The 12,145-nt window shown below is 48.5% G+C and overlaps 1 protein-coding gene across 2 annotated transcripts in view; it reads right to left on the bottom strand.

Annotated features, from left to right (window-relative positions):
• The window catches only part of TBC1D30 (TBC1 domain family member 30), a 109,998-nt gene that overhangs the window by 61,642 nt on the left and 36,211 nt on the right, over positions 1-12,145 (bottom strand). The window lies entirely within an intron of this gene.

Below are 12,145 nucleotides of genomic sequence, written 5' to 3'. Positions count from 1 at the left end.
GGTATCCCACAAACAGTTCTCACTGACCCCGGTCAGTATCACTCACGATTGTCACACCGTCCACTCTGGAGGTATCTCACAGTCCTCTTTCCTCAGACTAGCCAGCACTGGCCTCCCAGGCTGTGCGATGTCCAGCAAACAGGTATGGTCTGGAGCCACACTCACAGGAACACTTCTACTTCACTGCACACAGACCACTCTATAGTGTCCAGCCTGGATAAATGGAAATTTGTCCACACTGAGGCTACGTTCACACTAGCGTTCGGCTAGTGTGCGTCGCGCTAGCGTCGGGCGACGCAGCGGCGACGCACGCGTCATGCGCCCCTATGTTTAACATGGGGGACGCATGCGTTTTTGCTTGTTGCGTTTTCCAACACGTGCGTCTTTTTTGACGCTAGCGTCGGACCAAGAAAACGCAACAAGTTGCATTTTTCTTGCGTCCGATTTTCGTCAAAAAACGACGCACGCGTCGAAAAACGCAGCGTTTTTGCGCGCATTTGCACGCGTTTTTCGGTGCGTTGTGCGTCGCGTCGCCGACGCAGCGGCGCACAACGCTAGTGTGAACGTAGCCTGACAGACTCCCAAAAACTCACATGTGCCAAACACACCTCCATTACATAGCTGTAACCACACCCAGGTATCTAATCACAAGGCTATTGTGACATCACTGCAGATCCTAAAACACACAACCATTTTAGGTGTTCAGACACATCTGGGTGGGTATGTAGGTGACTGGACCCACCCATCTCTCCAAGCCACCTGGAAGCCTCCTAATGTATAGTAAAACCCTCAGCAGTAGATCTGCTGAGCAAAACACGCCCAGGCTCCATCACAGGGCCACCCACCTCTTTGATACATACCGCCCATTAATCAAAATGACCAGTCGCCATACCACAATTTATTTTCCACAGATTAGAATAGCTATTTTTTTCCAGGTTACAACTAGCTTTTAAAAGAAGTGAAGATCCAAGCGGAGTCTGATAGCTTCCAGAGTGAATGTAGCTTTCCATATGGGTCTCCCTATCTAAGACCGAGGAAAAGAGAAAGATCGAGCCATCAGGGTACTTGCACACGATCCAGAGATGCTGTGGCTTGGACGCTGCATACTTATGCAGCATCAAACCCGCAGCGGCCAGATGTTACAACATAGTGGATGGGATTTCAAGAAATCTCATGTCTACTATGCGTCCACAGATGCCCACGGCTCACCTGCGGAGACGGACATGCGGCACTTCTTTCCAGACCGCAGCATGTCAATTTCACGCATAGAATATATGGGTTGTAAAAGGGTTAATAGGGTAATATGTGGTCCCCAACCAGACTAAATGAAGCAAAACCTGAATCACACCGCCACACAGTCCATATCGCCTCATATTTTTTAGTAGCTTTTCTACTAATATGAACTTTTTACTAGTGAGTCGGAGGTCTCTTAGCCAATGTTACACTATGAATTTCCAGGCCACATATACATGACACTGCTGTCTTATAAGTCTCAGAAGAAGGTCCTCAACATAACCCAAGATACAACATAGGGGGATAAATGTATATTAAAACGTTACGATGTATTAAGTAGACTACTCTCTTCCAGAAACACTCAATTAGGAAATGCTCACATCAAATGGAATAAGTCCTTATCAGATATCTTTCATCTGAGACACAAGGGATAGGGACTGTCTAAGGGTACCGTCACACTAGACGATATCGCTAGCGATCCGTGACGTTGCAGCGTCCTGGCTAGCGATATCGTCCAGTGTGACACACAGCAGCAATCAGGCCCCTGCTGTGCTGTCGCTGGTCGGGGAAGAAAGTCCAGAACTTTGTTTTGTCGCTGGATCTCCCGCTGACATCGCTGAATCGGCGTGTGTGACGCCGATTCAGCGATGTCTTCGCTGGTAACCAGGGTAAACATCGGGTTACTAAGCGCAGGGCCGCGCTTAGTAACCCGATGTTTACCCTGGTTACCATCGTTAAAGTAAAAAAAACAACCACTACATACTTACCTACCGCTGTCTGTCCCCGGCGCTCTGCTTCTCTGCTCTGGCTGTGAGCGCAGCGGCCGGAAAGCAGAGCGGTGACGTCACCGCTCTGCTTTCCGGCTGCCCGGCGCTCTGCTTCTCTGCTCTGGCTGTGAGCGCCGGGACAGACAGCGGTAGGTAAGTATGTAGTGGTTGTTTTTTTTACTTTAACGATGGTAACCAGGGTAAACATCGGGTTACTAAGCGCGGCCCTGCGCTTAGTAACCCGATGTTTACCCTGGTTACCGGGGACCTCGGGATCGTTGGTCGCTGGAGAGCTGTCTGTGTGACAGCTCTCCAGCGACCAAACAGCGACGCTGCAGCGATCCGGATCGTTGTCGGTATCGCTGCAGCGTCGCTAAGGGTACCGTCACACTATACGATTTACCTACGATCACGACCAGCGATATGACCTGGCCGTGATCGTAGGTAAATCGTAGTGTGGTCGCTGGGGAGCTGTCACACAGACAGCTCTCCAGCGACCAACAATGCCGAGGTCCCCGGGTAACCAGGGTAAACATCGGGTAACTAAGCGCAGGGCCGCGCTTAGTAACCCGATGTTTACCCTGGTTACCAGCGTAAAAAAAAACAAACAGCACATACTTACATTCTGGTGTCCGTCAGGTCCCTTGCCGTCTCTGCTTCCCGCACTCAGTGACTGCCGGCCGTAAAGTGAAAGTGAAAGCACACGTCACCGCTGTGCTCTGCTTTCACTTTACGGCCGGCAGTCACAGTGCGGGAAGCAGACGGCAAGGGACCTGACGGACACCAGAATGTAAGTATGTGCTGTTTGTTTTTTTTCAGTTTTACGCTTGTAACCAGGGTAAACATCGGGTTACTAAGCGCGGCCCTGCGCTTAGTTACCCGATGTTTACCCTGGTTACAAGCGAACGCATCGCTAGATCGGTGTCACACACACCGATCTAGCGATGACAGCGGGAGATCCAGCGACGAAAGAAAGTTCTAAACGATCTGCTACGACGTATGATTCTCAGCAGGATCCCTGATCGCTGCTGCGTGTCAGACACAGCGATATCGTAACGATATCGCTGGAACGTCACGAATCATACCGTCGTAGCGATCGAAATGGCAGTGTGTGACGGTACCCTAAGTGTGACGGTACCTTAAGACCAATATTGTACAGCAACAATGGTGTCCTATAAGATCTATGTAACATCTATAAACACAATAGACGATGTGTCTGATTAAGGGAAAGAAGGGTCACTCAACCCAGTGAACTTTAACTTAAAAAAAGAGAATCTTGGAACCCATGTGGAGATATTCTGTAAAATATATTAGTAAATGAGGCATTTACACAATTTTTATCAAATTACCAAGGCCTTCTGCTGTAAAGAGTAGCTTTCAACACAGCAATGGGTAGGAGAGAGAGGTACAGAGCTGCAGACGCTATCCAGGCACTAATAGAGTACGTTCAGTCCAATTCAAAGGCTGGGTGGGTGCTCTATCCGCTGTTGAGCACAGCAAAAATTAGAAAGGAAAAAGGAAGTGAAGGCACTCCAACCCAGAAATAAAAGAAAAAAAATGTATTTCAGCATGTCAAACCAAGTTAAAAACATGAGAAACACCTGACGTGTTTCTGGCGCATAAAAAGCACCATTAATAGTGATAAACGAATATACTCGTTACTCGAGATTTCCAGAGCACGCTCGGGTGTCCTCCGAGTATTTTTTAATGCTCGGAGATTTAGTTTTCCTCACCTCAGCTGAATGATTTACATCTGTTAGCCAGCTTGATTACATGTGGGGATTCCCTAGCAACCAGGCAACCCCCACATGTACTTATGCTGGCTAACAGATGTAAATCATTCAGCTGAGGTGAGGAAAACGAAATCTCCGAGCATTAAAAAAATACTCAGAGACTCCCCAAGCATGCTCAGGAAATCTCGAGTAATGAGTATATTCACTCATCATTCACTAGCCCTTAATCATAGGATATGTGACATTAAATATATACAAAACATAAACCAATCACACATCGTGAATAATTAAAAAAATATGTACCAGCTAATATCAAGGAGAAACCTAGAACAAAAAAGTCTTAGAACATGAAATACAAACTTTTTCCAATTCATCCCACTGAGGTATCTTGTATATAACTTTCAACACAATCCCCCCTCAAGTCTAAATCTAGTTAGCAGAGGATCCAGGCTATGTTTTTCATAGTCAGATATTGCAAGAAACACAGATGACCAAATCTACTATATAATTGCCTAAGGGTCACTCCCGTCTGTCCTTCTGTCTGTCTGTCATGGATATTCATTGGTCGCGGCCTCTGTCTGTCCTGGAAATCCAAGTCGCTGATTGGTCGTGGCTGTTTTGCCGTGACCAATCAGCGATGGGCACAGACCGGAAGAAAATTGCCGCTCCATACTCCCCGCAGTCAGTGTCCCCGGCGCCGCTCCATACTCCCTGCTCCATACTCCCCGCGGCGCAGTCAGTGTCCCCGGCGCCGCTCCAAACTCCCCGCGGCGCAGTCAGTGTTCCCGGCGCCCGCTCCATACTCCCCTCCAGTTGTCGCTCACACAGGGTTAATGCCAGCGGTAACGGACCGCATTATGCCGCGGGTAACGCACTCCGTAACCGCTGCTATTAACCCTGTGTGACCAACTTTTTACTATTGATGCTGCCTATGCGGCAAAATATACTACGTGACTGGGCAAAATATACTACGTGACTGGGCAAAATATACTACGTGACTGGGCAAAATATACTACGTGACTGGGCAAAAAATATAGTTCTTACCGATAACGGTATTTCTCTGAGCCCATGACGGCACCACGGAGAGAGGGGATCCGCCCACCAAGGACAGGAAACCTACGGAAAAAAAGGCGGTACCACTCTCCTGCATCAGTTGTTTTACATAGAGAACGATGGGAGACTACTAAAAACATTTGTTAATTTTAACTGTTTAGCATAACTAGATACCGCGTGACTTTAAAAACTATGAATAGACTATGGCACTATGTTGATGTGTGCACCCACAAGTGAACCACGGAGAGATTTGCATAGATAGTACATTCAGGGAGGGACCACCGCTTCCAGAACCCTTTTACCGAAGGTAAGGTCTGAAGAGGAGATTAGGTCCAATCTATAGTGCCTATAGAATGTGGATGGTGAGGACCAGGTAGCAGCTCTACATATCTGGTCAATCGAAGCTCCGGCCTTCTCCGCCCAAGAAGTTGCCACTGCCCTTGTCGAGTGAGCCTTAACCTCCCCGGGAACGGACATTCCACTTGCCGAGCATGAAAGACTGATGGCGTCCGTGATCCATCTTGCTATGGTGGCTTTAGATGATTTTTTCCCCTTCCGGGGACCCTGGAAACACACAAACAGAGAGGGATCCTCCCTACTCTCTCTAGTGACTTCTAGGTAATGTAAGAGACATCTTCTTACATCTAGTGTATGTAATGTTTGTTCCTCCTTATTTTTAGGGTTGGGACAGAAGGAGGAGAGAGATATCTCTTGAGACCTGTGAAAGTGAAACTTCGAAGCCACTTTCAGGAGATATGTTGGGTCTATTTTTAAAATGACCCTATCCTCTAGAAATTGTGTCTAAGGGGGGTTAGCTGAAAAGGCCTGTAAGTCGCTAACCCTACGGGCAGAAGTGAGGGCGACTAACAGGGCGGTTTTGAGAGATAGGTTTTTTATTGAAGTTTCGTGTAATGGTTCAAATGGTGGACTAGTTAGAGCTTTAAGGACCAAGTTTAAGTCCCATTGAGGAACAACTTTTACCGGAAGAGGCCTCGATCTTCCTGCTGCTCTGATGAATCTAGAGACCCACCTGTTTGAAGCTAAATCAAAATTAAATAGGGCTCCCAATGCTGCCACATGAACTTTTAGGGTACTAGTGGCTAAACCCATCTCCAACCCGTTTTGTAGGAACTCTAATATGGAATTAAGGGGAATTTCTTTCCCTAATTTCGCACCTGATGATGACAAACTTTTTCCATATCTTGCCGTACTGTTTCGTTGTAACCGGCTTCCTACTTTGTAACAAAGTTGAGATTAACCCCGGAGAGAACCCTCTGCTTTCTAATAGTTTCCTTTCAAGAGCCAAGCTGTCAAGTGCAAGTTCTTGACTTGCGGATGATGGACTGAGCCCTGTGACAATAGATCTTAGAGGTCTGGTAATACCCATGGGTCGGATATTGACATCTTCCTCATCCAGGAGAACCAAGGTCTCTTCGGCCAGAATGGGGCAATTAAGATGACCAGCGCCCCGTCCTCCCGAATCTTCCTCAGCACTGCAAGAATCAGGATAAGAGGAGGGAAGGCATAGACCAGTTGGTGACCCCAAGACATCAGAAATGCGTCCACTACTACTGGGTTCCCCAGGGGAGATAGGGAGCAAAAGGAGACTACTTTTTTGTTTAGGTGGCTCGCAAAGAGATCTATTTTGGGAACGCCCCATTTTTCTGTGATCTGGGTAAATATCGCCTGATTTAGTTCCCATTCCCCCTGTTTTAGGCTGGACCGACTGAGAAAGTCTGCTTTGTAATTGTCTACTCCCTTTATGTGCAGGCTTGTTAGGGATAGGAGGTTGCTCTCAGCTATTTGTAGGATTGACTTGGTCACTTCCATTAGATTTTTGGAACGGGTGCCCCCTTGGTGATTTAGGTATGATACCACCACCCGGTTGTCTGACATCACCCTTACGTGGTGAGAGTGAAGGACCCCCAAGAATTCCTGAAGGGCAAATTTGACCGCAAGAAGTTCCTTCATATTGGAGGATTTGTTTGCTAGTGTCGGAGACCAGATGCCCTGGGCTACCAGATCGCCTAGATGAGCCCCCCACCCTGAGGGGCTTGCGTCCGTAGTCAGGATTTTCGAGATCTGAATTACCCATGGGACTCCCTGGGAAAGAGTTTCCTGCGATGTCCACCATGTCAGAGAGTGACTGGAGCGAGGAGATAGAGTTAACCGCCCGTCTAAATGCCCCCTAGATGGATTTGCTCTGACAATATCTGCCATTGGAGATCTCTTGAATGTAGCTGGGCCCACTGGACCGCGGGGATGCAAGAGGTCATGGAGCCTAAGAGGGACATACCCTGACGGAGTGTTATGGAGGGGAGAGATTGAATTCTTGATACTAAACTTTTTAGTTTCTGTATTTTGTTCCCCGGGAGCCGACATTCCATTTTTTTGGAATCTAGGGTGAGACCTAGGTACTCCTGGACCTGAGAAGGCATTAGTCTGGATTTTTCTATGTTTATTAGCCAACCCAATTCTTTTAAGGAATGTATCACTATTGCCAGTTGATTCTCGCAATGTTGCGGGGAGGAGCCTATCACCAAGAAATCATCCAGATATGGTACAATCAAGGTATTTTCTTCCCGGAGGTGAGCCATTACCTCCGCGATCAGTTTTCTGAAAACCCTCGGGGCTATGGCTAGACCAAATGGTAGAGCTGAGAACTGGAAGTGACTTAGGACTCCCCTGATGTGAACCGCCATCCTGAGGAATTTCTGGTGATCCTTGTGTATTGGGACGTGATAATATGTGTCCTTCAGGTCTAGGACCACCATGAAGCATTGGGGAAACAGCATTTTGATAGAGGACTATCGTTTCCATCTTGAATGCTTGAACCTCTGGGTAATCGTTTAGGTTTTTCAGGTTTATAATGGTCCTGAAGGAACCGTCTGGTTTCTTCCTCAGGAATAGAGGGGAATAGTACCCTTGCCCTCTTTCTTGTGGGGGAACCTCCAGGAGTACTCCCTTCTTTACTAACCCGATGACTTCGTTTTCTAGTGCCAACTGCTCTTCTGCCGAAGATCTTGTAGATGTCATCGTAAAAGAGGGACGAGGGCATCTTTTGAATGTTAACCTCAGTCCTGATTGTATGATGTTCAGTATCCATTGACTGAAGGTAATCCTTTCCCAGGCTGGGAGAAAGAGAGATAGTCTCCCTCCCACCTGGGGCGAACCTTCATTGTGAAGATTTCTTGCTATCGTTGGGGTTTTTGTTGAAGATGAACCCCTTATTTTTGTTCCTCTTATCCTCCCATTTTCCCTGGCCTCTCCCCGGGTTCTTACGGAAAAACCTCTTGTTCCGAAAGGGCTTCCGATAAGAGGTGAGACCCAGAGAGGGAAAGGACTTTTTGCTGTCCCCTGCTTTTTCCAGGATGTCGTCTAAGGTAGACAATTTTGTTTTTGTTTGCAAGTCGCCTGGCCAGTTCTTAAGCCAGAGGGCGCGCCTGGCCGCATTAGCAAACACTGCTGACCTGGCGGCTAATCTGATGGAGTCGGCCGAGGCGTCGGCCGAGGCGTCAGCCAGAAAAGCCGCAGCCCCCCTCATTACTGGTAAGGTGTTCAGTATCGAGTCCCGGGAAGTTTTCCCTTTTAATTGACCCTCTAGTTGATTCAACCAGATGATTAGGGAGCGGGATGTACATGCAGCTGCTACTGCTGGTTTTAGGCCTCCTCCCGCTGCCTCCCAAGAGCCTTTGAGGAAGGCGTTCGCCTTCTTGTCCATAGGGTCTTTTAGGACCCCCATATGTTCGAACGGGAGAGCAAATTTTTTTGAAGCTTTAGCTATTGCTACATCTAACTTGGGGGCTTTCTCCCAAAAGGAGCAGGATTCATCCTCGAAGGGGTATTTCCTTTTTGGAGTTAAAAGAGTCTTTTCCATGGTTTTTTTCCATTCTTTTTTAATTAAAGCCGCTATTGCGTCATTAAGCAGAAAAGCCCTTCTCTTTTTTTGTTCTAGACCCCCAAACATGATGTCTTGCACCGATTTTTTAGAGTGGGAGTCTACTAACCCCATAGTACTTCTCACTGCTTTTATGAGGCCATCGGTGTCCTCTAGTGGGAAACAGTTGTGCCCCCCCCAGGAAGAAGTGGATGATGAAGAGGACGAGTTAGAGGATACTGAACTCGCACTATCACTGTCAGATTTTGAGACCGGAGACGGGGACCTGTGTCTGGTCTTTCTCCGTTTTTTCCCACTTTTTAGGGATCTAAAGGTGTCCTCCACTTGCTCCTTAATCAGGTTTTTTAGATCGGCTGCAAACCCGGGAAGACTTTAGGATACTGTCTGCTGTATGCAAGTATTACATAGTCTCTTCTCCCAGGTGGGTGGAAGATCTTCTCTACAGATGGCACAGATTTTATGCTTGGATTTACCTAAGCTTTTCCTCCCCGTTTGGGGTTTCTCTGCCTCTGGCTTTTTCCCCCGACGCCGTACTGGACTCCTTACTGTGTTGGGACCTTTGGCGTTCTTTGCTGCTGTCCTGGTGTCCTTTCTGCTGTCGCCTTTTTTGCTGCTGCTGCTGCTGCTGTGGCGATGCTATAGGTGGAGGTGATTCTGGCAAGGGTGATGCCGGGTCGCTCATACTGCTGCTGGTCTGCGGTCGCTGCCTTAATAACGCGTGCTGCGGCGACTAGTAGCTCTTGAGGCTCCTGCCGATAATATTGCAGAGCCACTGGGAGGTTGTAACTTCTCCCATTTAAAGCTTTCCCGCCGCTCTTTTTTTATTTTTTTATTTTTTTCCGCTCCTGCGCAGTAGCTCCCAGCCGTCAGCGAGGAGCGCCGAACGCAGACGCCTGCGCAGACGAGCTTCTACGGCGCCTGCGCAGATCATTCTAGGTGCCTGAGCGGCAAACACCGCTGGCGCCTGCGCGGAAGCTCCTGCCGCCTCGCGAGACCAGCGCAATCCCGGGCATGCGCCGTGCTTTCAAGATGGCGCCCGGGAGTGCAGATATGGCGCTGCTGACCGGAGCCCCCGGTCCTATGCAGTCCCTAACGCGCGGCTCTGCACGCCGGATGGCGGTGCAGTGTGCAGACTGACGCTTCTTGGGGAGGGCCGCGCCGCACCTCCCACAACCATAGAGGGACCCCTCTGGATGCTGCCGCTGCTGCATCTTACCTGGGGAGGTAACCGCGAACTCCTTGTCACCTCCCCCGCACACCCTAGAGGCCCACTAGCCCCCAGCGGTGGCGCTTCGGGTCACCACCCCAGCCGAGGCAGAGGGACCCCAGCTGCCTGAGTCGGACTGGTTGGCCCCGGAATTCCAACGTCGATCTGGTAAGTCCGTAGGTCTCCCATCAAGGACAGGAAACCAACTGATGCAGGAGAGTGGTACCGCCTTTTTATCCGTAGGTTTCCTGTCCTTGGTGGGCAGATCTCCTCTCTCAGTGGTGCCGTCATGGGCGACAGAGAAATACACTACGTGACTGGGCAATATACTACGTGACTGGGCAATATACTACGTGACTGGGCAATATACTACGTGACTGGGCAATATACTACATGACTGGGCAATATACTACGTGGACATGCATATTCTAGAATACCCAATGCGTTAGAATCGGGCCACCATCTAGTATTTAATAGTTGTCCTGCACTTCAAAGGGATTATTCCTCTAACTGAGGATTTATAATCTACTGGCAAAACCTTAGGCCAAACTATTCAATGGTTTCCATGGCATTACACAAAAAGACCCACATTTACCAAACATAATAGTTTATCACCTGCATACAAGGACAGTTTTTCTTCAATTATCCCATCTAAATGCCCTGCAGCCCGATATGTGCACTAATACACGCTGCCAGCAGTTCAACGACAATAGCGAAGAGCAGAGGAGACAGTGGGCAACCCTGCTATGTGACTGTACCAAACATGATCGCCAGTGATAAAACCCTATTGGCTTGCTGTCGCCTTGGGGGGCTCTATATAATAGACACAGCAAAGCAGTAAATGACTCCCCAAAAGCAATGGTTACAAAAACTGTCCATAGGAAGTTCCATCCAATAGTCAATCAAAGGCTCTGTAATGTCTATAGAACAGACAATCCTTTGTCCAGGGTTATCATCAACAGGAATATGCAAAAAATTAGTTTGGTCAGGATGAATAGAGGAAATAACTCAAGAGAAGCACAACCAAGGCCTTTGCCGATACCTCAAAGGTCAGTCCGCAAAAGGGATATGGGACTTTGGAGTGTGAAAGCAACAGATCCTTGACCAATTTCAGTATGACTACAATATTCGTTATGGCCAGAGTCAGGAAGATGCTCCGCTTCCATGTATGTTGAAAGGCCTGCAATGGTTTGGGGAGAATTAGATCCAGAAACACCTGGTACACCCCAAGGGGGAGTCAGTCAAGGCCCGGTGCCTTATTTGCGGATTGCACTGCCTCTCCAGCTGTAACGAGACCTCTAGTTTGACTCGATCTTCCTGGAATGTGATGGTCTAAAGTAGTAAAATTAGGAGACACAGACATCAGGATTCTAAATTTATGCAAGTGATCATAAAAGTTTTGGAAAACATCCAGAATATCTTCTATTAAACTCATGAGCTACCAAGGCAAGTCCAAAGATAAAGGTACCGTCACACTAAGCGACGCTGCAGCGATACCGACAACGATCCAGATCGCTGCAGCGTCGCTGTTTGGTCGCTGGAGAGCTGTCACACAGACCACTCTCCAGCGACCAACGATGCCGGTAACCAGGGTAAACATCGGGTAACTAAGCGCAGGGCCGCGCTTAGTAACCCGATGTTTACCCTGGTTACCATCCTAAAAGTAAAAAAAAACAAACACTACATACTTACCTACAGCCGTCTGTCCTCTGCACTCCTCCTGTACTGTCTGTGAGCGCAGCGGCCGGAAAGCAGAGCGGTGACGTCACCGCTCTGCTTTCCGGCTGACCGACGCTCACAGCCAGTACAGGAGGAGTGCAGAGCACAGCGCTGGAGGACAGACGGCTGTAGGTAAGTATGTAGTGTTTGGTTTTTTTTACTTTTAGGATGGTAACCAGGGTAAACATCGGGTTACTAAGCGCAGCCCTGCGCTTAGTTACCCGATGTTTACCCTGGTTACCAGTGAAGACATCGCTGAATCGGTGTCACACATGCCGATTCAGCGATGTCTGCGGGGAGTCCAGCGACCAAATAAAGTTCTGGACTTTCTTCCCCGACCAGCGACAGCACAGCAGGGGCCTGATCGCTGCTGCCTGTCACACTGGACGATATCGCTAGCGAGGACGCTGCAACGTCACGGATCGCTAGCGATATCATCTAGTGTGACGGTACCTTAAGTCATATAGGAGCCCCCCTCCTGAGCCTTTGCAATATTAACTAGCAGGTGCTCCACCTTCTCTCCTCTTCACAATAC

The sequence above is a fragment of the Ranitomeya imitator genome, chromosome 4 (assembly GCF_032444005.1).
Source record: "Ranitomeya imitator isolate aRanImi1 chromosome 4, aRanImi1.pri, whole genome shotgun sequence".
NCBI lineage: Eukaryota > Metazoa > Chordata > Amphibia > Anura > Dendrobatidae > Ranitomeya > Ranitomeya imitator.
This window is presented reverse-complemented; position numbering and strand designations above follow the sequence as displayed.